Here is a 27,178-nt window from a genome sequence, read left to right as displayed (position 1 = left end):
CTCCTCGGGCTGCCACACACTGGCTCCTGGGGACCCCTCTGCCATATGTTCCATCCAGCTCTAAACTGCATGCTAATTGTTCTGAATGAACAGCTCCAGCTGGAAAAGCAGGCAGGCCGTTTATAGACCTTAAGATAACACCCAGCTTCCCGTAAGTGAGGGGGTTTCCAGGGAAGGGGAATGGAAAGTCTTTTTAGGGCCAGGACTGGGCGAGACAGGCCCCTGGGGCTGTGGCTACAGTCCAGAGCATCATCTCCTCCTGGTCTCTACCCAAGTGGCCCCATTTCCAAGCAGCCCTATCTGAACAGCCTTCTCTGTGGAGGCCCAGAGGTGCTCTCTGCACCCATCAGGCCAAGCTCCCTGCAGGTATATCCCCTCCAGCCATATCCTCAGTCACTTCCAGATCCTAGCAACATCCCTGTATCTTGAAATAGCCTTTTGGAGTTGGTCCATATGGGGCCCCAGTGAGTGCCTTCCAGCTCAGGTAGGTCAGGCACCTACCCAGGGGAGCAGGGGAGGGGTGTAGTGATGAGGGAGGAAGAGAGTTCTGCAGCAGCATAAAAACAAGCATCCCTCCATTTGCTCAGCCTGCACAGGCCAGCTGGCCAGCCTGTCTCTTCCCTTAGACAACACGTCTTTCAGAGTGTGTGTCCTAGGGCCTCCAAGTGAGCCCAATTGGTCCTCCAATTCTGTGATGCTGAGGCAGCTTTGTCCTCCATTTCTGTCAGCATTTCCCAAATGCAGAAGGAGAAATGTTGAAGTGGCAGTTTTCTGATGAAGGAGGAGATGGGTAAGTGTGGTGGAGTCATGGGGCAGGTAACATTGAGGCTGGACCCCTGATTCCCAGGAGGAGAAGCCCAGGCAGGCTGCGGGCAGGGAGGGACCTGGGAGGGGCCCTGCACCCTCCCTCCTCCTGTTTGGAGGTCCCACAGTGCAGTGGGAGGGGGATAGGGGGTGAAGGGCAGGGAGTTAGACTGTGACCAGGAGGTTGGAGACTGGTTCCAATGCCAGCACTGGCTGATCAGCTGTATGACCCCCGGCAGGCCCCTCAACACACACCCCCATTAGCTCATCTGTGATAGGGAGGGTGATGCAATGTGTGTCCTGCTTCACCTCAGGGTGGGCAGGAGGTGCATAAGAAAAATTCATGTGAAAGGTTGTGAAAGCGGAACACCAAACAAAATTCAAAAGTAAGGAGAGTGGGTTATGTTGAGTGGGGGTTGGGTGCCTCTTAACCAGTTGAGGTTAAGATTTTGGAAGCTGCTGAGATACAGTTTCTGTGGGACAGGAATTTTCCTGCCTGACTCCCAGCGCCCAGCGAGGGAGCAGCAGGAAGAGCTGCGGGTGGAGAGAGGCGCAGTTGCCCATCCATCTCCCTTGGGAAGTGGACTGTCACCAAACCCACCTCTCTGGCAGTGAGAGGGGAGTTTCAGCCTAGCAAAAGAAGGAACAGGCTAACCAGGAATGGGTCACCATGGGAAGCGGTGAGCTGGGGGGGTCAGACTGGAGCCACACAGCCAGGAGCTACGGAGGGTTCTGTGGCCTCCAACTTTCTCACAACTGGGATAGTCTCTCATTTTTCTCTGACTTCTAAGGTCCCACTGGGAAGAGAGTGGTGGAAGGGACATGGAGAAGGCAATACAGAGCTTCCCTTTGAGGGATGTCCAGACAGAAGAGGAAAAGCTGGGGGCCCTCTGCCCACCTGCCCACCAGGGCTCAGGGCTGGTGGCAAGGTCTGTCTTCCACTTTGCTGTCAGGCCCCGTGATGTACATGAGATTGATGGCTCCTGGTGTGTGTGTGGGGGGTGGGGGGCAGGGTTGGAAACAGCCTTATTTAAACATGTTCCAATACTCTGGAGGGCCTGACTCAATCCTCCTGGCCACATGGTCCCACTGGTACATGGGGCCATGTACCAGCCAGAGGCCAGCTTCCTCTGTACGGGTGGCTGTGAGGTGTGGTGGAGTGGGATAGAGGGGTGGGCAGCAGAGCCTCACAGCTAGAGAATCGCTTCCCTTCAGCACCGAAGGATGTAGACGGCAAATCTCAGATCAGACATGTGCCCAGTTCCCTAGTGCATTGCCAAGGGCTGGTCAGCTCAGGATCAGAGAAGGGGCTCAGGTCCTCTCTGCCTCTCCAGGCTCAACTTTTAGGTCTGGGCTGGATGTAGCCACTCAGTATGTATCATCCACACGATTCTCCGCTTCACCTGCTGTACCCTCCTCCTCTGCCAGTAGAAAGTCCACAAGTCACCTTTTCTGTAAGGCCTCCCTGGACATCAGCAGGCAGCATAGTAGCCCAGGCCACACCTCCCAGCCCCACCCCAGGCTCTGGGTTCTCCAGGTGCCCGGGAACTGTGCCTGAGTTGCCACAGCCACTCTCAGCTCCCAGTAGACACGCGCTCACAAATACACATTGCACTTTGCCCGCAGTAGGTGCCTGGCAAATGTTGGTCAAAATGATTTGGTCAGAGCAAATGTGTAATTGACTCTTTTCTTGGCTTCAATTACATCTGTGAAATCAACACTCAGAAAGGAAGAATGAGAAAGACGGCTTTGCCTCCTGAAGGTTGCCCTGGGAAAACACTTTGTCTCCCTCCCTCCCAGCCTTGTACAGCCTGCCTGGTGCGCAAGCCTGGTCCACCAAACCCAAACTGGTTTTTATCAGTGATGAAACAACAGATGATCTTTTGACATTCTCAGGGCTGTTTGGAAGAAGGAAATATAACATATAACAAATTCATATACTTCTGTGTGTTTCTTGGCCCTGGCAGCTAAAATTTCCATCTCTTTATGCAGGAGTCCTGGGGAGCTGAAAGCCTTGGTAATGCCAAACACTCCAGCACTTTCTTCCCCCTTTACTCTGCGCCACAGAAAATCTCGACTTGCGGGAAGTGAAATCAGATGCCACATTCTTGTACACAGAAGTCTGTCTTGCTTGGGAGGCCCTGTCTCTACCCCAGAGTCTGTGAGGATGAGCATTTAGGACCCTACATCTGGTTTTACCAAGGCGAAGGGCGACCTGGCCCTACCTGCTTCCTGGGCATATGGGCTGAAGGATCTTGCATGCCTGAGGTGTCAGAGGTGGACAGAGACCCTGTCCCTCTGCCTTTCTGTCTGCATTGCTTGTGATCCTTTCTCAGACGGTTCCATCCGACCTGAGCTCTGAGACTGTAGCATCCGACCTGAGCTCTGAACAAAGCTCCCTGAGCTAGAGCCCTGGAGGTTAAGCCGGCTGACGCCTTCAGGCTCAGCTTCTCGACTTGGGCAGCACATTTTGGCCTGGGGCTAAAATAAGCTTCTATTACCAGCACCTTCATTTCCTGGAGGAGGGGACTAGAGATGGAGCACAAGATTTGCCCAGGGCCACATACTGCAACCTTGTTAGAGCAGCCTTGCTTGGTCAGAAATGGATCTATTTGTCCATCCATTCTTTGAGCCATTTAAAAATATTAAATGCCTACAATGTGCCAGGTACTATGTTCTAGGCCCCAAGTAGCTTTCCCTGAGTCTAGGAACTTAGCTGTCAGGGGTCCCCACAGACACAAAATGCAGGGCTCTGACTGTTAGGATCTGGGTAGGTTCTATTAGGACAAACAAGATCCAGCTTTAGAAGCAGGTATTTTCAACTCCTCCCACCTCCCATGCCTCTCCCTCTCTCACACACGCGCACACATGCACGCACGCACACTCGCTCGCTCACCTGCACTCTCCACACTCCACCCTGAAGCATACTGAGTGAGCACCCAGAGACTCTGTTAAGTTAATACATGATTTCCTCCTTTTCATATAATAGTGGTTAAAAGTCTGGGCTTGGAGTCTAAATGCCAGGGTTTTTTGCTTGTTTGTTTGTTTTGTTTTTTGAGACAGAGTCTCACTCTGTGCCCGAGGTAGAGTGCCGTGACATCATAGTAACTCACAGCAACCTCAAACTCCTGGGGTGAAGAAATCCTCCTGCCTCAGCCTCCCAGGTAGCTGGAACTACAGGCACCTGCCACAATGCCCAGCTAGTTTTTCTATTTTTAGAAGAGACGGGGTCTCGCTCTTGCTCAAGCTGGTCTCAAACTCCTAAGCTCAGGTGATCCACCTGCCTCAGCCTCCCAGTATGCTAGGAGTCCAGGCATGACCCACCGCACCCGGCCAGTGACAGGGTTTTCATCTTCATTCTACTACTTGCCAACTAGAAGCTGTTTAACCTCTCTGTCCCTCAATGGCCTCATGTGTAAAACGAGATAATAATGATATGACCCCTGGGTAGGATTAAATGGGACAACACATGTGACTTGTTCAGCATAATGCCAGGCACACAGTATAGCTGCTTTTGCTACAGTATTATTATTATTGTCATTATTATTGGTCTGGTAGGGAGTGGTCAAAAGAGGGATAAAGGGGAGAGGGAAAAGAAAAGTCTCCAAGCTTGGCTAGGCCCCTTTGCTCTTTTTTTTTTTTGCAGTTTTTGGCCACCTCTGGTATATGGGGCTGGCACCCTACTCCTTTGAGCCACAGGCGCCACCCCTCTTTGCTCTTTTTAAAGCAGATTCTCCAGAGATGCCATTCCAAAGCCACGGTGTGAACCACTCACGTCACCCCCTTCCCATCCCCTCTCACACTTGCCATACTGGAAGCCTGAGGTCACAAGGATGTAGTACTACCCATATCTAAAGTACTACAGATATGGTCAAGCACACCTTCCCTCCATCACCCTGCCCTTGACTCTGGCCTTGGTCAGCTCCCCTCCTCCACAGGGATAGCCACCCCACAGCCATCCGACATGAACTGAGGAGACCCTGGGAATAAGTCAAAGGTCAGGAATCAAAATCTGAGGCCACAGCTTGTCCTCTTCTGACACCCCTTGAATTAATGAATTGATTCATTCATTCCAAGTACTCATCTGGTACCCAACACTGCTAAGCTCTGGTCTTTTTTGGGCCCCAGAGCTCTGCCTGCACACAGGGGGTTAAAGGAACAGGGAAAGAGGCAGAGGTTCTGCTTTACCCACCCTAGAGTCAAGGCTGACCCTCCAGCTGCCACTTCAGAGCTCAAGTTGGATCAGAGACAGCCCTCCATTCAGGTGGCCAGGCTGAGGCGTAAGGTAGCCCTGGTAAGCAGAAGGGAGGAACCAATGCTCCTATAGCCCTGACCAACGTGCTGCTTCCAAGGTGCCCCACGTGGGCCTGATGTGGACAGTCACGCACAAGATGAGCCACAAGGAATGTCACTCAGCCCAGTGCTTTGCTTTTCAAGGTCTCCTGATCGCCAGCTATAACCCCTGCCTACTCCACAGCCCAGGCTCCTAACAGCCTCTGCCTGTTTCCTTAATGCCACGTCCTGAGCGTCACTAACCTCACTTCAGCTTATTCAGCCGGGCCTGCTCGACCAGCTTCTCCCGAGTGCCCTCGCTGTGGCTGCGTCCTCCCCCCAAAGCTCTCCTTTCCTCTAAAGCACAGGCTCAGTTCAGTTCGACAGTCATATGTTCAATGTCCACTATGTAACAGGTCCCAGGATGTCACACACCAGCAAAGGTGATCACGACTGTTTATCCTCAGAAGGGTTACAGATACCGAAATGTGACAATGAGCTTATCTACAGGGAGGATAATATGGGGCTCAAAAGCAGACAGAAGGTTTATCCTGGGGAGAGGATGACCCTGAGCTGAGCCTCAAAAAATAAAAACGTGGTGAGGGAGGGGATATTTCCTCTACCCTGACAGAGGAAATATCATTTGCACGAGCAGGAAGCAGTACAGTGCATGCAGGTCACAGTGAGAAGCCTGTGTTTATGATGAAGCGGTGGCACAGATGAGGCTAGTGAGGCAGGCAGAGGCCCATGTGTCAAACTCAAGAGTTGAGCCTTTATCCTTCCAGGAACAGCCAATTTGCTTAAATGCACAGCATTCATTTGCAGACTCACTTCAAACATCACCTCCTCCAGGGAGCCTTCCCTGACTCCTCCTGAATGAAGCACTCTCCTACCTGCTCTTCCTGACTTGATGTTCCTTACTCTATTACAGCATTTATCACATGCTCTAAGCTTTGGTTTCAATGGCTGTTGACATCACTAGACAGAGATCAAGAATGGTTTTCTACTCCATTTTAGATCCCCAGAAACTAGCAGAGGGCCTGACATACTCAGGGGTTCAACAAGTATTTTAGGGATGAATGAATGAGAGCAAACAGAAGTCGAATGATCTACTTCTTGCTGTCTGCCTCCATTGTGAACCCTCTGATTAAATAAATAAACACGGATCATCTCTCTATTTATCTGTTTTCTCATCTATATAATGGGAAGAATAATACCCAAAAGATTGTTACAAGGAGTAAATGATATAACATAAGCTCAAGTGTTTGTGGCATAACCAGCACATAGTAAGCGCCCTATAAATGTCAGTTTCAGTTGTCTTTCATGCAGCTCATATTTAGTAATCACCAACTTTGTGCCAGGCACTGTTCCAGGCAAAGGATTCAATGCCATGAACAAAACAGACTCCCCACCACCACCACCACATAGAACACACTTCTGATTGGGAGAGACAGATAATAAATAAACAAGTAAATGCATAGTATGCCAGATGGAGACAAGAGCTGTGGTGAAAACAAGCTAGAGTAGAAGGGATTGAGCACGCCAGGAGCCAGGAGGGGAGGAGCTTGCTCTATTATGTCAAGTAGTTAGGTGACCACGGTGGTTGGGTGACAGTAAACCAGAGACTTGAGAGGACCAAGGTGGGCACGTACGAGAAAGGAGTCATGTGTTGGGGGCACAGCAGGGAGGTCACTGTGGCTGGAGCAGAGATGGCCAGTGATGTGGCCAAACCAGCAGAGATCCAGATCCAGGAGGGCCAGTGGGCCACAGGGAAGGGGCTGGATGAACGAGGAAGACACTGGAATCCTTTGAACAAACTAGGGACATGATCTGATTTTCATCTCAGTGGAGACTCTGGGCGCTGAGTTGAGCACAGACTGAAAGGGAAGGGTAGAGCAGGGTGAGAGGTTAGGAGGCTGCAGAATAATCCAGGCAGGGGACAAGAGGGACTTGGGCTAGAGCGAGAACAGAGGAGGCAGAGGGGGAAGTTGGGTCTGCCGAGGTTTCTGAAGACACAGGTGGGGAGTGTGAGGGAAAGAGAGGCGTTAGGATGACCGAGCAACTGGAAGCATGGATTTTCCCTTTCCTGAGATAGAAAGGCCGCCTTCCACGTGGTGGGTGGTATGGGGTGGAGAGAGCAGAGGAACGTTCTCAAAGAGCTTTGAAACATCTTAGGGCAGACTACACGTGGTACCTAACGAGGAAAGACAGCAGATGCCACCTGTGAAAGAATAAAGGAGCCGAAGCCCAATCCCTACTTGTAACGACAAAGACAGGTAAGGGATGGCCAGGAAGGGGCCAATCTGAAACTTCCTTTCTTGAAGGCCACCTTCTTGCCAAATCCAGCGACCTGGTCTCAGACCTTACTGTCTTTTAATGCACAGTCACAGCTGACTTGAGCATCTACCCTTTTCTGTGACCCCCAACACTGCATCCTCCAGCCCACTGTGTCCTCAGCCCCCCCCCCATGTGTACGTATGTACATGAGCACACACATGCGCACACATGTATGGATTTGATCCACCTGAAAGCAGGATTCTCAAGTCTGTCTCCAGAGCCGACATTTCTCTCCCCAGGAATTTCATTTCCTCTGGACGTTCAGCTGTCATGTCCTGTTCAAGTTGTGCTAGAACTTTCCCCCTCCTTCAGATTGGCATCCTGCCTCACTTGTTTTCGTCAGGGGCATCATGGTTGTCCCGACACTGTTTTCAAACTCTAGACTCACCCTCAGCTGGCTCCTCTTATGAGCAAATGTGGCGGGTCGGCAGCCCTGCCTCTGGCTTTGCTGTCTGCTCAGTCCTCCTGAAGGCCACGGCCAGACTGGTCCTACTAAAGCATCACCTTTACTATTTCACCTCTCGGTCCAAAAACCCCAGTGGCTCTCGTGCCTGAAAGGGCAGAGTTCTAGTTCTTCAGCCTGGTGACTATTTCTCCCCATAATTGCATCTTACTCCTCACTCTTAGAGGACCCCAACGCTCCACCCTGAGGCCAGTGGTGAAGGGTGCTAGCAATTGCTGGGCATCTAGGATGTGCCATTTGCTAGCTCATGTCATACCCGTAATAGCCTCGCATGGATCTCAGTAAGAGTGTTGACTGGAAGTCATAAAAATAGCAGACCAGGGATTGATGCTCGGGCCTTTTTTACTCTCCCACCCACACTTTTTCCATCTTACCCCACCGTGTCCTACACACATGTTAACCTTTCCACCACCGAGAGCTGGCTCACGTCTTCTTCCTCACTGGCAATGCCCTTGCCATGCCTCTCCACCCCTTCCTGTCTCCTCACCCACCTCCCTGGGTCCTCTACAGCCCAGCTCACACGCCCGCTTTCTCCACCAGCCTGACCTCGCCCACCTTCTCTACTTGGCACTGACGTCTCCTTTCTTTTCATACATAAGTCGGTTCCTTTCGTGTCTCTCTTCTGGCCACCTGGCTATGGAATGTCTGCCACAGCTTTTTAGTCTTGCTCTTATGGACTGTAAGCTCCATAAGATCCCATAGCTCACTGTCAGGCCCAAAGGAGACAGCCCGTAAATAACTTGGGAAAGCGGCAAAAGTAGCTCCTGAACAGAAATATTAAGAACAACTTCAAGCAGCAATCATGTGTGTGTCTGTCTACTGTGTTAATTTCCTCTAGTTAACATGGAAATAATTGTCTGAAATTACAAGTTAAGTAGAATAGTGATGTTAGGAAGTTTTGTTATTTAAGCAAAATATTATTATAACATTAGTGGCAGCGAACTACAGAGTTCAGTTGGGGAGACGACTTCCTTCCTAACGCAGTTTTCCATTGCTCCAAATGTTCTGAAACATTCTCTCTTTTTTTTTTTTCTCCTTCAATCACTGGTGGGGGAAATGAGATTAAAGGTAATATCCAGAGCCATTTTGAAGACATTTGAGTACGAGGTAAGTGGGAAATGGGAGATGTTGTATTTCCCCAGGGATAAAGAGTGAGTGTGTGTGTCTGTGCCAACTAGCAAACAAAAAGGAACTTCAAGCGAGGCTCCTCACCAAGGAGAACGGATTCTTCCCAGAGGTGAAAGAGACAAGATTTGCAAAGACAAATAGGCATGTCTTCCGGACAGGCTTGAGTTATAACAACACGGATGCCCAGCAAGCAAGAGGGCACAGCTGCCAAATGCAAGACCTGGATGTCTGTCCAGGAGACCAGACAGAGAACAAGGAAGCAGACTGTTGGAAAAGGAAGACCTCTTCCCAAGAAAGAAATTCAAGTAACACGGAACCTTCGGGTGAGCTCCCCCGGGACCTAAAAGAAGCGCTCTCTCAGGCTTCTCTCTCTCCCTACCATTCCAATCTCCTTCTAAAAACCACCAAGACCAAAGAAATCTGAGGGAAATCTTACTCACTCACCCCATTAGGCATCCACCTGCCCACTAAAACAGTGAGATTGGCCTAAAAAAATTTTGGTTTTGTGGCTCAGCGCCTGTAGCTCAGCAGCTAGAATGCCTGCCACATATACCAGGGCTGGTGGGTTCAAACCCAGCATGGCCTGGGCCTGCCAAACAACAACAACTACAACAAAAAAATAGTCGGGCGTTGCGGCGGGCGCCTGTAGTCCCAGCTACTCTGTCTCAAAAAAAAAAAAAAATTTTTGTTTTTGTGATTAGGCAATTAAAAGCATATGGTAAAGAATTTAAACAGTGCAAATTATAAACATATACACATACACACACACATCTATAAACACACACACACACACATATATATATATTCATCCTACCTCTGACCCTGAAGCACCCTATTCCCCACCACACCCTCAGAGGCAATTACTGCTATAATTTTCACACCTCCCTCCCTGGGAGGTTGTTTTATGCATATACAAACATGCATGTTTTTGACATAAACAGCGAATGCTCTACAATGCTTTTTACCTATCGTCTTGGTCTGTACACAAGTTTAGGTGGTCCAGTGTAACTGCACACCCCACAAAGAGAAGCCAGGCCCCATAACATCCGCAGTCTCCGACTTTGTAGATTTTGGTTCTCCCAGGACGCCCACTTCCACGCTGCACTCACACATCAAGAGTTGATGATAAGTGTTCCCCCAGTTTTGAACACACATACTTCCTCTCTTTAGGGCAAGTGCATCTCAGGTATAAGGCAATGCAGCCTTGGCCTGCGAAAACTCAGGCCTGCTCTCAGGACTGCAGCAATCTGACAGAGAGCAATGGGAAGAGAGGAAGACAAGGTGGTTGCCCCCCAGACTTGTGAATGAAAGCTGCCTTCCCACACACGTCTAGATGTGCCAAGTTTCATCAGTCCTGAATGCAGTGCCCACTTTGTGCCCCACCTTGCAGCAGGTGCCAAGGATTCACTAATGAATCTTGCCTGTAAAAAATGCAGAGGCAGTGACCCCAGAATCCAGAATCAAAATTATGTCCAGAAAGAGTTCCTTGAACCTACACCAGGTCGAGCCAGCCCCCTCACCCCCACTCTACCCCTGAGCACCACTCCAGAGGGAACCCAGTGGGGGCCGCCACTCATTCCTCTCCTGCTGCTGCCACCACCACTTCCAAGAGACTGTCATTAAAGCTTTGTCCCTGACTCTCTGATTTACATGTACAAATAATCGCTGTCAGGGGCACGAGCCCCAGAGAGCAATAATAGATTCTGGTGGTAGCAGATGCAGATGCAGGAAATAAAAACAAAAATGAAACACACCAGCCTGGCAGAACTCAGTGCTGAGAGAAGTCCTAAGGGTGCAGGGGGTGGGGGGCGCCTGCTGGAGAGGGGGCCGGAGAGGGGCCATTACATAAAGTATTGATTGTTGGTCCCCTGCAAAAGCTAGCCTCGATTTATTTTTTAATTGTGGCAACATATACATAAAATATGCCGTTTTAACCATTTTTAAGTGGGCAACTCAGTGGCATAATTACAGTCATGTTGTTTTGCAGCCATCACCACTATCTGTTCTGGAAACTTTTCCATCACCCCAAACAGGAACTACGCAGCCTTTATAGAGATAACTCCCCGTCCTCACCTGCCCGCAGCCCTTAGTTGCCCTAATCTGCTGCCTGTCTCTGGGGATTTGTCTCTCCTGGGTATTCCGTGTAAGTGAAATCATACAATATTTGTCTTTTTTTGTTTGGATTCTTTCACTTACCATGTGTTTCTGAGGTTCATCCGTGTTGCAGCATGGCTCAAAAGTGAGTTCCCTTTTGTGGCTGCATAACGTTCCAGTGTATGGCTGTGCCACATTTTCTTTGCCTGTGCCTCTGGCAGTGAACCCTTGGGTTGTTTCCACCTGTTGGCTATTGCGAATAATGCTGCTGGGAATATGAGTGTGCAAGACTCTGTTCGAGTTCCTATTTTTGGTTCTTTTGGTTTTAGATAGAGGAGTGAAGCGGCTGGTAATCAAATGGTAATTTGACATGTGTTTTCTTGAGGAAGCACCCAATTGTTTTGTGTGGTGGCTACCCTAACGTTTAAGAGGATGACTCGGTGTGTGCCTCGGTCCTGGGAGGTCACACAGCACACTCAGCCCCACCTCACTGGCCTAGAGTGGAAGGAAGAGAAGGAGCCCCAAGCTAAGGGGCATCAGAATGAAGTCTCGTTGGCCTGGCCCCCCAGCTTCTCCCTGTGCCTGGGAGAGGGCCCAGTGTAAACTCACAAGGTGAGGGGGAGCGAATCTTAGGGTCCTGCCTCTGATTTTACACCTAAGTGTGGCTCAATGGATCTAAGCCTCTTGACCCCGTCCCCAGTTCTTTCTGTGGCACCATCCTGCCAGAGCTGGGTCTGGGCAAACTGGGGAAGCTTCAGAGGTGGGTAGAGATGCCCTCAGTGCCCTACTGCCCATCACGACAGGCTGTGAGGGCTCAGTCCTGCCTCTCTCTCAGCCAGAAGCACCCTCTCCTATCAGCATCTCCCGATTAACTCCCACTCACCCTTCTAGGCTCAGCTCAGGTGTCAGATCCTTACCCACACTCTACGTCCCCTCCGACCCCTTGCCTCCTCAGTGGAGTTGAGTACCTTACTCTGGCTCCCAAAGTGGCTCAGGAATTCACTGCCAAGGCTGTTACCACATGTGGCTTGCAGTTTTCAAATTACCGAGCCATTTCCCCACCACACTGTGAGCATCTTGAGGGCAGAGAATGAGTATTTTATCTCTGCATCTGCAGCACTGGGATGAACCAGAGTTTGCTGAATGAATGTATAATGCGAATAAAGAATGAATGAGCTGCAAGCTCCCTATGACCACGCTGCTGAGCGGGTGCTGCTGGGCTGACCGTGTAGGGGAGATACCTGGTGTCCGAAGGACTGAGATGAGCCTGTGGGTAGACTCTCGGCTCCTGGTCAAGCCCTCCTCACTCACTCACTCCTTCCTTTATGACAGTTACTGCTCTTTATCAGTCTCCGTTAGGTGCTGGGGTTCGGGTGCAAATAAGACCCAGCCTCTGTCTACAGGAGGCCCAATGAAGAGCACATGGAGACAGCGTAAATAAGAGCATGCTTCAAGCTACTCCATTTCCCCCAAAGCATCCCAGGACTTGCATCACATCGAAAACCTGACCGGAAATTAAAAAAAAAGAAACCTGACCAGGGCCCCCTCAGTTCCACCAGTTGCTGGGCACGGCTGGCTGCAGGGGAGTGGCCGATTAGCATGCCACGACACCTCTCTGCACCGCTGGAAGGATCCGGGGGCTGGAGAATTGAAGACCAGGGGAGAAGTTTTGGAGCTTCCAGAACCTAGCCCAGCTCACATCAGAGACCTCATTCCCCCTCAGGGATTCATTCACTCTGCGCAGCTGGTTAATTTTTCATCAAGGGGTGGGGGCGGGAGACAGCTCTGATCCTCCACTCTTTCATGCTGAGGGTGGGGGAGAAATACAACATCCTATCCATTTTATTTTTTCAGATGAAATAGGAACAGATTGTGGCTGCCAGGCAAGACCCAGCCCTCGCAGGGCTGGTGCCGCGGCTGTGGGCTGATTAACGGTTATGGGGGAAGGATAAAGCATCCAGACAGCGCAGGCCTCCGGTGAAGGCCCACACATTTAATGAGCACTGGGTGATGCGCTTTTTTTTTTTCTTTTTTAGAAAAGTGATTTAACGTTCTAGTCCTCTGTCCCACCTTCATCTTCTTGTCCATCAGGAGCTGGCCGGGCTGACGCCCTGCTCCAGCCTGGGCAGCACTCATTGTGTTCCTTTATGATAAGCCCCTTCTTCCATGGCAACCGGGGAAACTGTTTCTGCTCAAATCTGACGGACAACCTAGCAGCTCAGGGCAAAGAATAAGGTCTCAGTTTGCTCATCCAGAAAATGGGAGAGGGAAGAATGTGAAAATGACCTCAGATCTAAGTAAGACCAGGGGTAGCAAAGAGCTTAGGCATCTGTGATCTCACCTGAACTGAAATCACTGCATTTAGTGAATGCCTTCTCGGTCCCCCAAACTCAAAGTAACCCCAGAAGGTATATGGAGCTGACACTGTCATTCTCATTTCAGAGAAAAGGCAACTGAAGGACCAAGTTTTATCATCTGCTCGGGGCTCAGGGGATGAGAGGGAGGTGGGAAGAGAGCAGAAGTCTACCACAGCAGGGACGCAGAGTCGGGCCACGAAGGACGCTCATCGCCTTCTCCCCATTGCCAGGCTCATTCTGCTGCAGGAGTCTCCTAGCTGGGAGCTAAGAGATTTCCCCTGGTCAACAAGGCACCAGCCTGCTGTAGGTTGCGTTGAAAGAGCTAAGAATTTCCTAACTCTGTGTCCAGCCTCCTGAGATCTCTACACCCCAGGCAGATGGGAGAGATTGTTTCAGGTCAACAAAAAACACAGAAGGCACCCACTGTGTGCCTTGTGCTATGCTGTGCTGTTGTTTGTTATGTACAAGACACTTAAGACCTAGTCTGGTCCCCTTTCTCAAGAAGAAGACAATGTTATTGTCGAGACAAAACCTATACAAATGAATCTGATAGAGAATACGGATATTAAACAACAAATTTCAGTGCTTCTCCATCTGTAAGATGCTGGCCAGTCACCTAGAGATCACACGCAAGTGCAGATTCAGATTCACCAGATCTGGGTTGAGTGAAGACATGTCAAGGCATTTCTCAGTCTCCCAGATGACGCTGGTGCTGCTGGTCTGTGGCCCATACTTTGAGTAGCCAGGTCATGGATGGTCCACGGTATAAGAAGAGCTGGGGTGGTCAGGCAGAAATAAAATAGGTGCTCTGCAGAGCCCAAGGGTCATGAGGACACAGAAGAACATATCACTATAGTGTAGGACCAACTCCAGGCTGGGATTTGGAAACAGAGTTGCCGGTCCTGTCTGTGTGACCTTGGGCTGGCCACTGCCTCAATCCTTAATTGTCTATTTAGGGAAGAAAGAGTTCAGTGGTTCTCAGCCAGGGCAGCACATTAGAACATCTGGGAAGCTTTTAAAATAAAACAATGCACAGCCTCCTTCCCAAGTGATTTTTATGTGGTGGTCTGGGGTAGGACTTGGGCCCAGGTAGTTTTAAAAGGCTCCCCAGTGATTCTCACGTGCAGCCTCGGTTGAGGAACCATCTCACTGGGCAACTGCTCAGGGTCCTCCTAGTTTCCCTATCTTTTTACTTGAATGGAAAAGGCCAGGACTCCTGGCTTCCGTTCCTGGGCATGTGGCCTGGAGCAAAAAACAGTATCTGAGAACGCCTAAGAAAAGCTTCACCACAATGCCAGAAATCTGAGCGTTTCTCTGGTGGAGGCCAGGTGGAGGGGCTGTCCTGCCCATCTGGTTCCCATTAATCCCAGGGCATGTTCCACATCCCTGGCAGGTACTTGGAGCCAGAGCAGCCCCCTGGGTGGCCCTCAGCAGGGGCCTTTCAAGCCAAGCCCTGCTGACAGGCTGCAGGGTTCTGTGGGGCCCTCCTGGCTTCCAAGTCACTTGCCCCTCTTGGGGATAGAATCCCCAGACAAATTAGAAACCAAAGAAGGCAGATGCAGAAGGCCTGGCCTCTCTTTCATTAGCAGTCTGTCACAAAGCATGAAAGGCCTCGATAAATCCTGCAGCCCAGCAGCTGCTGAGGAGACCCGGGAGAAAGAAGATGCATTTGTTCCCCCAGAAGACTGAGTCTTCAGGAATTTCCAGCCCCTTTCCTCCCCCACCTACTCAGCCAGGAACCAGCCCAAAACCACATGTTGCTCCAGGATCTGCATATAGACACCCAGGCTTGGAGGGAGCGGAGAGGGATTAACTGCCCCTCTTGAAGAAGAAAAGGGAGAGGGTGGGGCCCTGAGCGCCCCTTCCTCTGCACCGCACCACAAGGGGTGGAGAGTCAGGCTCTGTTTCCATGAAGACTTTAGAGCACTTGGCTACTAATATCCTTTTCTTGCATGGAGGATTGGTCTTTGCTGTGCAAGTCACCCCTCCAGTTTGAGCTGCTAAGTCAGACCGGTGGGTACCCCTGAATTCTCCTCCCCTACCCCCGAGTTGCTGCTTCTTCTAAATGGTACCATGCTGAGGATCAGCCTGTGCTCTGAGGTCAGATGGCCCCAAGCCAAGTCCCACTTACCAATGATGCAACCTTGAGCAAGCTGACAAACCTCTGTGCCTCAATTTTCTTATCTACGAAATGGGGACAATAAAATATGTGCCTGCTGAGGATTAATGCTGCAAGGTTATCAATACAAACCCAAAATGCCTGAGAAAGAGAAAGGCCAGAGACAAAGAGGGCCTCCTCAGCTGCCGAGTTCACAGGCAGCAGGGCAGGCAGAAGTGCTGGCTCAGGTGAGCGGAAGGTGCTCACATGCAGCACATGTTCTCGGGATGAAAGTCTCAGTCACACCCTCTCTCAGGAAGGCTGAGAAGAACGCAAGAGCCAAAAGCGGCCTGCACACTGACAACATGCCTGTCTGTCCCTGCACATTCTGGCCAAGTAACCCCTGGGAGACTGGTCGAACAGCATCGCCAGCTCCTGAAACAGCAGATGTCTCTCCCAGTAGAAGCCCAAGGCCAGATTCATGAAGAACTATGGGGAAAAGGAGGGAGGAGAACAGGCTTCAGAGCATTGCTCCAGCCAATGCCCAATGCGGTCCAGCCAGGTATACGGCTGGGGGGCCCAGCAGGACCCAGGCAGGCAACACCAGGCCCCAGAGAGGGGAGGCGGGGCTCAGCACCCCTTTCCCCACAACTTCGGCAGGTGGCCTCCATGAGAGTGGACAAAGGTTGCATGAAACCCACATGTAGGCTGGTGAAATTTACTTTAAAGAAATTGAGGGCCTGGCACGGTGACTCACACCTGTAATCCTAGCACACTGGGAGGCCAAGGCAGGTGGATTGCTTGAGCTCACGAGTTCAAGACCAGCCTGAGCCAGAACAAGACCTTGTCTCTACTAAAAATACAAACAACTGAGGCAAGAAGATTGCTTGAGCCCAAGAGTTGGAGGTTGCTGTAAACTATGATGTCACCAAGGCACTCTACCCAGGACAACAGCTTGACACTCTGTCTCAAAAAAAAAAAGAAATTGGGTAAACGTTCACTTTGCAGGGGGAGGAACTTTTATGATGCAAAAAGATTCTTCCTTCTACAATATTATTATTTTTAGAGACAGAGTTTCACTATGTCACCCTCGGTAGAATCCTGTGGCCTCACAGCTCATAGCAACATCAAACTCTTGGGCTTAAGCAATTCTCCTGTCTCAGCCTCCCACATACCTGGGACTATAGGCGCCTGCCACAGCACCGGCTATTTTCTTGTTGCAGTTGTCATTGTTTTTTAGCAGGCCCGGGCTGGGCTCAAACCTGCCAGGCTTGGTGAATGTAGTTGACGCCATAACTACTGTGCTACAAGCGCTGAGTCTTAGACAATATTATTTACCACGGGACCTTTCAATGACAGCTTCTTAGTACCTTTAGGATACGATTTGATTTTTAAACATTTAGTTGAGGGTGGCGCCTGTGGCTCAAGGAGTAGGGCACCAGCCCCATGTACCGGGGGTGGTGGGTTCAAAACCGGCCCTGGCCAAAAACTGCAAAAAAATTAAAAAATAAATAAAAATAAACACTCAGTTGACAATGCATGTTTTCAAGAATTCAAATCTGTAAGGCTCTCACGTTTCTTTTAGTTATGACTCTCCAGCTTCTAACCCGCCGGTAAGTATCAGGCTTCACCTCTCTGCTCCTATTACCTCCCCCAGTTATATCCATCAAGAACTGGGGTGGGGCTTTTCTTGTGGTCCTTCATGTATGATCACTATGCACCGTCTCTCACCTATGGTGCATGAGGACCAGACACATGCTGGTATTTAACAATGGTTTTCTGAAATAACACTCCCACCATGGCCAAGTTCAAGCTACCCAGGTGAGGTCACTGAAGGCAAAATTGGGACAAGAAGCAGAGTAGCATGCCATTGCAGAAGATTGCCTGCGTGTACCAAAGATGTAAATAACCTCAAGGGCATAGATAGGACTGAAATGCTTAGGAAGTCATGAGTTTTTGAGCATACGTTTTTTCCTCTTTAAATTGCAGTATATGGGTGGCACCTGTGGCTCAGAGGAGTAGGGTGCTGGCCCCATATACCAGAGGTGGCAGGTTCAAACTCAGCCTCAGCAAAAAATAAAATAAAAATAAAAATAAATTGCAATATATTTAGGGGGTACAAGTGTAGGTTTGTTACATGGATATGTTATATAGTGGTGAAACCTGGGCTTTTAGTGTACCCATCACCTGAATAGTGTACATTGTACCCTATAAATAATTTTTCATCCCTCCCTCACTCCCGCTACCCACGTTTTTGAGTATTTCTTACCTTTGTTTTTGATACAACTTATTTAACGCTAAGTCTTTAATTAATATTAATAAGGGCTCCAATACACCCCTGCCTTGAACTTGACTGCTGCAACCTCCACCAGTATCATCACCGCATTTACTCACAGGAGGGGAAGCAATGTCAACCTTAGAGCTTAAAATGTACCCTGTCATCGACGACTTAAGGCAAACCTACAGGTGAGGTCATTTATTAACCCCATTTTACAGATGAGGATATAGGTTGAAGCTACATCAAAGCATAAGAAAAGTTAAATGATTTATGGTCCAGGGTTAGATCAAATCTAACCCCCTCAGCCTAGCTATCAGGACCCTCTGTGAACTGGGTCTTCTCTATTTATTATATTTCATTTCTAACACCCTTTGATGGCCTAATCCCTAGTGAGGCATCAGCAGAGAACTGGGAATCTGGGGTGTGTTTTTTCAACATTTCCTCTCAGTCCAGTAGCAGAGCCCTTTCCAGGGGAGGAGGGTGTGCCCAGGAACACCAGCTTGAGTCCTCATCTAAGCTTTGTCTCTGAGATATTGGACACATTCCCCTTGGTAGCCCTGGGTCCTCAGCTACAGGAAAAAGGGAGCAACAGACTCCACGGCTTGATGGCTCCAGACTCTGTGATGCTATGAGGCAGCATTTCCACCCAACAGCACTTGGCAGGGGAAAGGGAAGCCTGGGTTCTCTTCTCTGCTCTGTGGCTGGATTCCTCCCAAATAAGCTCCTTCTGTTGTTCTCCAACCAGAGCAGATTCCTCCCCCAATCTGCCCCCAAGCAGACGTATATCGGGAACCTAAGAAGCTGAACCAAGAGGTGCCCTCATAGAATTTGGGGGACCTGAGTAATGAAAAGCCAGAAATGAAGAATGGTTCAGGAGAGGCTGCTCAGGGCTGGGGGTGGAGGCCAGCAGGGGACCAGGTGACCTCCAGAAGTCCCTGGTGTCCTCTCCTCGAGGAGGCTGGTCTTATGGGTTTCCTGAGCTAAATTGATTCCAGGCCTGGAATTCATCATTCCCTTCATAATACAAATAATCACCAAATGCGCTCAAGTACTCAGTAGCCTGGATATTCACTCTAGCAATTCTCTGTGTGGACGGTGATTAGACCATCATTATCTTAATGCTTCTTAATTTATCTTTCTGATTAGCAACTTACCATTTTATTTGCAAAAAATAGCCTTCTGCTGGGTGGAAGCCAGCCGAGCACAGCAGCTGTCATTTTCTCTGTACTAAATCAGGCCAGGCTTAACTTGGTTCTCTGGTGATGCTATTTCTTGTGTGTTGGCGCGAACACACCCCACACTCCATCATGGCTGTTGTTGTGGGGTGAAGGCTCACCCCCCGGGGGGAACATAGGCTTAGAGGTCACCTCTACTCAGGCAAGGTGTCCAGCATAAGATACACACTCAGGGAAGGGTGCCCAGAGTCTGAGCACTTTTACTGCCCTTACAAGACAACCCACAGGTGAACTTGCTGCAGAGACTAGGAAGGAAGTTCACGGTGTGTGTGACATAAGAGCTGCCATCTACAAACCACTTGCCCTGTGCCAGGCATTGTGGGAAGCACTTGAGATCCATTATCTTATTTGTTTCATAGAGCAATTCTCAAGGTGTGTGCCATTGTTATTTCCACGTACAGGTGGAGAGGCCAAGGTACTTTGCACATGAGGTTCTATAGCTTGAAGAGGGCAGAGTGAATTTTGAGTCACAACCAATGATGTTGACTGCCCTAGCAGAGTAGACGTGGCACACAAGATGAGAGATTTCAGGGCAACCACCGTCGGGACTACTCTCGAATAGTAGCACTTGCCTGGTTTCCCACTTACAGAAGTGTCCTGAACTAACAGGCACCTCCCCATCCTGGCTACAAACATCCTCTCTTCCCACTCCCCACAACCATGAGGAATTAGTTTCTCTCATTCAAACTTTTCCTAGCTATCTTGTTTGGGACCAAAAGTTTTCATTTTAATTGACCCTTCTCTTCCTTCCATCTTTTAACTTTGAAGAAATCACACTATTTTCTGATTTCTCCTTCCTTCCAGAAAGTGGCTTTTGTTTATTCTACCCCAGAAACATACAGAAATGGCCCTGGCACATCTTCTCCAGTTTGTCAATGTCCCTAAATAAATAGTCCCACTATCAGTATTTATTCCACTTGAATATTCAAACCCTGTATACACTTGCACAGATAAGTGGCCATAAAGTTCATGCGCGTTTAAAATTGCACACTATTTAAAATCACACATGAACTTTACAGCCACCCTGTATTTCAATTGTTCCTGCCTCTTCCAGAAAGCAGTATACCTGGACATTCAGGGATGTGAGGGGAGGGGGAAGTGTCATTATCAGAAGGTCCTGGGGTAGAGGGAACACACCAAAGGAGAAGGTAGCAGCAATGTTGTGTGTTAACTCCAGTCTAGGCTCTTCAGGTGCTACCATTCATTTTCCTGGTATGTATAAGCTCTATCTATGAAACCCTAGCCTGCACTGTCCAGTGTGATAGACATTAGCTGCATGAGGCTATTGAAATGTAAAACTCAGTTCTTCACTTGCACTAACCACACTTTACGGGTTCAATTGCTACATGTGGATAGTGACTACCAAATTAGCCAGCACAGACACCGAACATTTCCACCATTGCAGAAAGCTCTAGGCTAGCCAGCACTAGTCTAAATTTAGTCTCCTATACCCACTTAGAAGCCTTCGTATACAAAGCTGATGCCCAGAAGGCTCCAATGTAATGAGTCAAATACTTCCCTCACTGGATGACAGAGACCAGGGCTTTTCAAAGTGTGGTCCCTGCACCAGCAGCACCACCTGGGAACTTGGTAGGAAGACACAGTCTCAGCCCTCTTTTCAGACATACTGAATCAGAAACTCCAGGGCCGGGGCCCAGCAATCTGTGTTTCAGCAAGCCCTCCCAGTGATGCTGATGGCAGCACATGTTGGGATAGATACAGAAACTTGGATGCCACAGACTGAGAGACCGCTAGGTGCCAGTCTGAGTGGTGAGCACTTCATGAGTATCATCTCATTTAAACCTGGCAATGACAGGTGAGATAAACCTGTGAGATAAACAGAAATTCCCATTTTATAGACCAGGAACTGAGGTTCTGAGTAGGAAGTAACTACCAAGAGGCCATGCAGGTAAATTGGCAGAGGCAGGGTTTTGAACCCAATTTTGTCTGACTGCAAAGCAGGTGCACTAACAGCAGCTGGCTTAGCTTGGCGCCTGTCGCTCAGTGGTTAGGGTGCTGGCCACACATACACCAGGGCTGGCGTGTTTGAACTAGGCCTGGCCTTGCTAACAACAATGACAGTTACAAAAAAAAAAAAAAAAAGTCCCAGCTATTTGGGAGGCTGACGCAAGAGAATCGCTTAAGCCCAAGGGTTTGAGGTTGCTGTGAGCTATGACACCACAGCACTCTACTGAGGGTGACATAATGAGACTCTGTTTCAAATAATAATAATATAAAAAATAACACCAGCTGGTTTGAAGGTACTTGGGAGATCTCATCTGATAAGCTGGGCAGTGGGACCCAAGACAGCAAAAGGAATGTAACTAAAGCCCCCGCTATGTGATGCCACTGTCATGGCAACAGCAGTCTACCTCGCCCCAAATGGGGAAATAGTTGGGTTTGAGTAACTCAGCAACCAGACTTTCTCTACTTGGGACAATCCTACATCCTTCCTGTTTTGCTAGGCACTCGAGAATCTTCTTTTAAGGGCACATGTGAGTTCACAGAGTTGAGTTGCTCCATAAATAAAATTCTTCCCGGGATAACTATAGATTTGCTTTTCTTAAGAGTTCCAGAAAATCTCCAGTGATTGTATTAGGGGATTAGAGGTAGAAATTGCTGTTCCTCCTTTAATCTCTGTAGTCATCCCTGGACTAGCAAGCTGGATTTTATAGGAAAGGAAACATGCCTTGTTATGTACAAAAGTCATGTTTCTGAGATGTGGTATTCAGCAAGCATCCAGGTGAGCACCCATGTTATCCAGCCACTTCCCCTCAGGTCATTTCATTCAATCTTCGGAATGACCCTATAGGGACCTATTATTTAAGACAGTAGCTATTGTTACCCCCATGTGATAGATAAGAAAAGAGAGGCATTCGACTGATAAGTGGCAGCCAGAATTCAAACTCAGGTCTCCCTATTTTGCAAGTCCCCCTCTTTACTATACCACCCAAGCCAACCTTGTCTAGCATAGAGGTAAATTAAGAGAAGGGACTCTAGGGTCTGGGGATCTGAGGACAGGAAGTGAAAGAAGTTTTATATGATTGCATGTTAGCCACTGGGAAGACACTGAAGGAACATTTCTAAGAGTATTTGTTTTTGGGGGGGGGTTTTGCAGTTTTTGGCCAGGGCTGGGTTTAAACCTGTTACGTCCAGCATATGGGGCCAGCACCTTACTCCTTTGAGCCACAGGTGCCGCCCCTCTAAGAGTATTTGTATAAATTGGACCTCCCCTGCACATCGCTAGACTCATATTTGGCTGTGTCACGTGTATATATCACAGGAGTCTGGTTCCTTTCCTTCTGAGGTAGTTCTGAGCTGCCACTGGCCACAGGCTCTTGCTGGCCCAGAGGGGAGGCACGGCCCCAGCAAGTGGCCTGAGCTCCACAGAAAGCTGAACCTCACTCATGCCAGCCCACCATGAGCCACGACAGTACTTTCTGGATTGTCTCCAGAGTATAATCAATTAAACTTTGGTTCCAGAGAAGCTGTCCAGCTGGTGCCCAGGAAGCCAGCTCAGTCACTGTTTCCTCATTTGTCTTAATCCTGGGCTTGGCCACCCTCAGAGGCCCACCCTCTGCCCTCCTGGAAAGCAAGCAGGCATCAGAAGGAAGCAGGGAGGGGCCGGACATACTCCGTGTATAGCAATGGCCACGCCTGTACCATCGCTGAGGAGGCTGGGCAGGTGGTATGAGTCCCCATGGGGCTGTGTGGGGATGTGTGAGCATATGAAATCTGGAGCCTCTATCTTGGGGGACTTCCACACCTACTCTTGATGGAGAGCACAGAATAGAAATACGTATCACCCCCATATTCCCTGTGACCCTCACAAAGCAACCTGAGCCAGGCAGCCCAATTCAACTCAAGTCCAATAAGAGTTTCCTGGAGATACTCTAATAACTCTAAATTCTCTCTCTGAGTTAGACCAGCTTATGGTCCTCCTTCCACAACAGCTTGGATTTTAAAGTCCAGTGGCAAACTCGTAAAAACCAGAGATGAACTTTTTAGAGGACACTCAGTGTCTCCTTACCTTGGTGCAGATTGCCTGGGTCCCCACCTCCCCCAGCCTTCATTTCCCAGCCAAGGTCCCCAGTGCCATTCCCCAGATGCCCGCAGGTTGAGAGGGGTGGTTATAAGCTGAGCTCCACACAGCCCCAGGAGCCTGGGTGCAGGTTCAGGCTGTCACGAGGTGCATATCAAAGCCGGAGTTTAAAAACTGTACTGGGAATAGTGCAATTATCTCGCTTCACCACATTTCTCAGCCCCGACTGAGGTTTAATTAAAGCCAAGTAAAAACAGAGTCGCCATTTCAGATATCACCCCACTGCATGCTGGTTAAAAAAAAAAAAAAAAAAAGGGAAGGAAAAAATCCTTTATCAGGGACTTAAAATTTTTCTGTGGGTATCTTCCAGCTCAGTTGGATATTAGTCCCTTTAAAGGGAAAAAATATATATTTAATATATATGTATAAAATGAGTTAATCCCCCATAATCTCCTTGAATTGTACCTAAAACACAGTTTCTTGCAGGTGACCTTTTCAGAAGAGGCTGTTGCTATGGCAACTGCATTGTTTGATTCAGTCAAGAGAAAAATACTGCATGGAAATGTATTTAATTTTGCTTAATTTGATGCTGTATTTAACACTTGCGCAGGCTGAAAAGAGAGAAGGGCTGAAAGGCAGGCGCTAGCTCCTCGGGGCCACGTTCACTGGTATCCTATCCTGAGCAGCAGAAGGGTCCTCCCAGATACCGTGACTCACTGGAGTGGGGGGCCAGGACTCCCCCGTGTTCTGCTTCTGAGGTGCTCTGTGGGAAGGAGATGGGCCCACCAGACACCCCCCAGATGCTGGGGTCATAGGGTAGGTGCTGCAAATTGAATGGAAAGGTAGCCTACAATGGTGACCTTGGTCCAAAGCTCTTGTTCTGTTGTTCCCACGGGCTGCCTTACTTTCCTCTGAAATATGAGGCAAGTGAATTAAAAAGCTTCTGGGGTCTCTTTTCCACTAAGCCTGTGAGTACCTAGAGCAAGTCTGTGTCCTCGGCCAGGTTTTGAGCTCCATGCAAGTAGCCCCAGCAGTGCTGGGTACAGGGTAGATAACTCAGTCGCTTGGTCAGACGGGAGCCCACTCCTGAGAGGCTGGGTTGCAGCCTTGCCCACAGCAGCCCACAGCAGCCCACAGGCCACTGTACCTACTTAGTGCCACACAGGATGCCTACAGTCATAAGCAGAGTCCCTAAAACCAGACAAGCAAGGGCACTTGATCAAGGTACTGCAGGGGGTGACAGGGTGGGAGTCCAAGCTCTGTGGTTTCCAATGGGAAGGACAGGCTCAGCATGACAAAGTGGCCTCCCAGCTCAGCCAGGCTGGAAGAAGAAACTTCTCCAGTCTCCTGCTCCTTCCACCCCATCTCAGACAGCAGCATATACAAACTATACCCCACCTCTGTGTTGAATAAATTCCACCCCCACTTACCAGCTTGATGACCTCAGACACATTAATTGACCTCTCTGGCCCTTACTTTCTTCATCCGAAAAATAAAAAAGTTGAACTGGGGATATCTAAAATGTCTTTCTCACTTTGACATTCCCTGTGATAGCATTCTTACCTTCCATCACCACACACGAACAGTGGACACACCTCCAGTGGTGGCCGTGTCAGCCACCCAGAACTTCATCACCCCCTGGTACTAACTGTAGTCAGTCCAGCCCTTCAACTGAAGGCCCTGTCTCTCTTCCTTCCATTACCCGCTGCTATACCTTGAGGGATAATCCCATCATGCCTTGCTTCCCATTCTCCTGAGCCTCCCGGATCATGCACCACTATGTAGATGCTCAACACCATGCTGACTCCTTCACTTTCTTGCTTTTAGGCCAAGAAAGCCCTCAGAAGCCCTTTCCTCAGAAGCCCTTTCTAATTGAAGCAGTTTTTCTCCTACATCTCATATACGTCAGAACCAGAAGGTAGGCATGTGTCCTCCTTGCTTTTCACTGTAGTTTCTTTTTAAAAAATGTTTTAATGATACATAATAATTGTACATACTTTGGGGGTACAGGTGATATTTTGATACCTCTATACAATGTGTAATGATCACATCAGGGTAAACTGGAGTATCTATCACCTCAAACATTTTCTTTGTGTTAGGAATGTGTAATTCTTTTCTAGCTCTTTTGAAATGTACAATAAACTATTTTTAACTATAATTTTCCTATTCTTCCATCAAATACTAAAATGTATCTTCTTCTAACTGTACTTTTGTAAAAAAAAAAAAAAAACATGGAATGGTTCATGAATTTGCATGTTATCCTTGAGAAGGGGCCATGCTAATCTTCCTGTATCATTCCAATGTTGGTATATGTACTGCCAAAGTGGGCATGTACTGCAGTTTCTAAACTTTATTCCAGGGGTCCTCAAACTTTTTAAACAGGGGGCCAGTTCACTGTCCCTCAGACCATTGGAGGGTTGGACTGCAGGCCCCAGGATGAGTCGGCTGCTAAGCAGGACAGGCAGTGGTGGCAAAGACACCTGGCGGGCCAGATAAATGTCCTAGGCAGGCTGCATGTGGCCCGAGGGCCATAGTTTGAGGACGCCTGCTTTATTCTTTCAGAAATCCAAGCTCACTTGAAGCACTTATTGTCAGACCCATGACCCTTCTTATACAGGTAACAAGGTCACTCTACCTCCTGGTCATTCCCCCCTTCTGTGGATGGCTTCAGCACCAGGATAGCTGACTCCTTCGCCACGTCATTCCTGCCATCACTGTTGCAGATTTCAACAGTCAAGGGGGTGATCTGTTCAACACCCTGGCCTCCCAGGTGGCTGACCTTCCTCTAGGCCCACAAGCTTTTACTCTCTCCCTAGCTCCCACAAGCTTTTACTTATTCTGGCCACTCCTTAGATACCCCAATAACTGAATCACCTGCAAAATGTAGACTGCCAACACCCCACTTTCTGACCATTGCACCCTCCTAAAGGCTAGCTCACTCTGACACTCCCACTCCAGCAATTCTTCAACCTTGTTCCCCTAAGAAACCCTTTTTTTGAGGGCCAGGTGCAGTGGCTCACATCTATAATCCTAACATTCTGGAAGGCCGAGGCGGGTGGATTACCTGAGCTCACAGGTTCAAGGCCAGCCTGAGCCAGAACGAGAATGAGACCTCATCTCTTTAAAAAAAAAAAAAGCCGGGCACGGGGGGAGGTGGGGGGGTGGGGGGGGGCGCACCTGTAGTCCCAGCTACTTGGAAGGCTGAGGCAAGAGAATTGCTTAAGCCCAAGAGTTTGAGGTTGCTATGAGCCGTGAAGCCACAGCACTCTACCAATGGAAAAAAGAAAAGTTACCCATCCCCATCACCTGCACTCACTTCTCTCCTTACCCAGCTCTGATTCCATGACCCGACACTTGCACTGCTCCCTTGCCAACAACCTGGCCTTCCTGCAGTGCTCCCTGCACTGTCCACTCTCACAGAACGTTAGTCCTGGCCTGCTACCTGCTTATTCCGGGCCTGCACCACAGCAGCTCAACGCTACTGGAGAAAAATGACACAAATTTGCTGACTAGACTCACTTCAAACATGGCCACAAATCTCACTCAACGCTGTCAGAAAAACCTACTACACTTCCCCAGAAAATTCAATTTCCCAGTCTCTGGGGGAAACTATCATACTTTCTTCTCTCTCCCCGAGTCTGCATCACTCCCTCCCCTACTCCATCCTCGGCTGATGACCTTGTAGTATATTTCACAGAGAAAATAGACTTCTATCAGATGCGAACTACCTCATCTTCCCATCAATAAGCCCTTTGCTGTATCTGCCTCAGAACTAAATTCTCAGGCCATATCATCCCCCACTTACAATGGACAAAGCGTCCGGGTTCCTACCCAAGGTCAACACCTTCCCTGGGCTCTGAGCCCACTCTCCTGTGCCATTCCAAGAACTTTCTGAGTATTTTTGCAACTCTTCTCTTCTCGCATTATCAGTTTTCTCCTCTTTAACTGGATCATTCCCCTTAGTATGCAAACGTGTCTTCATATCACCCTCCCTTTAATCAACCCAGCCTCAGCTTTCTCTCTCTTTCTGAGCTCCCCTTCAGAGCAAGTCTATTCAAACTAGTTGTCTC

General features: G+C 49.1%; 1 protein-coding gene and 1 non-coding gene across 3 annotated transcripts in view; both read right to left on the bottom strand.

The window, feature by feature from the left end:
- Window positions 1-27,178, bottom strand: part of PKNOX2 (PBX/knotted 1 homeobox 2) — a 257,613-nt gene that overhangs the window by 125,818 nt on the left and 104,617 nt on the right. The window lies entirely within an intron of this gene.
- LOC111727489 lies at window positions 25,334-25,435 on the bottom strand. Its single transcript, XR_002775042.1, has one exon. It is a non-coding gene; the product is annotated as a U6 spliceosomal RNA (small nuclear RNA).

The sequence above is a fragment of the Otolemur garnettii genome, unplaced genomic scaffold (assembly GCF_000181295.1).
Source record: "Otolemur garnettii isolate 467f Iridium unplaced genomic scaffold, OtoGar3 scaffold00108, whole genome shotgun sequence".
Lineage (NCBI taxonomy): Eukaryota > Metazoa > Chordata > Mammalia > Primates > Galagidae > Otolemur > Otolemur garnettii.
The sequence above is the reverse complement of the archived record's forward strand: the minus strand, read 5'-3'. Positions and strand labels throughout refer to the sequence as shown.